Genomic DNA, 561 nt, shown 5'->3' on the forward strand with positions numbered 1-561 from the left:
CCTCGAAGTGAGTGAGTGATGTGGTTTTGTTGTTCCTGTTCAGGAGATCCCGGTTTTATCGCTGCAACCGCTTTTCTGGTTCTGGCCCTACCCACTCCTCCCCCTCAGAGTTGTTGTGGACCATCGGTTCTTTGTAGGTTCTCCTCGTTGTTCTGGTTCTGTCTGAGGCGGCTGCTCTCAGTAAAAACAGAACCTTTGGGTCAGATGTATGATGATGTGCATCAGGTGCGCCACCGTTCATCCTGAACAAACCTGTCGGTTCACAAAGTTTCAGATCTGTTCATGATTTTGAGATGAACAAGTTTGAAGTTCAACAAAATTTCTGCAGATGTTCTTCTTCTCTCAGAACAACTGAAATATTTCTCAGAGTGAAGCTCAGAGAAACAGAACTCTGAACAACAAACACCTTCATTAATGATTCTGAGCTAAAGAGAATAATTATTAAGTTAAATGAAGCTAAACTCCAGCAGTTAGAGACGTGACCGGAGCACCAACCAGAACATCAACCGGAGACCGGAGCACCAACCAGAACATCAACCGGAGACTGGAGCACCAACCAGA

At 45.3% G+C, this 561-nt stretch overlaps 1 protein-coding gene across 1 annotated transcript in view; it reads left to right on the plus strand.

Annotated features, from left to right (window-relative positions):
* Positions 1-561, plus strand: part of maptb (microtubule-associated protein tau b) — a 7,195-nt gene that overhangs the window by 605 nt on the left and 6,029 nt on the right. The window lies entirely within an intron of this gene.

The sequence above is a fragment of the Kryptolebias marmoratus genome, linkage group LG12, assembly GCF_001649575.2.
Source record: "Kryptolebias marmoratus isolate JLee-2015 linkage group LG12, ASM164957v2, whole genome shotgun sequence".
In the NCBI taxonomy this organism is placed as follows: domain Eukaryota; kingdom Metazoa; phylum Chordata; class Actinopteri; order Cyprinodontiformes; family Rivulidae; genus Kryptolebias; species Kryptolebias marmoratus.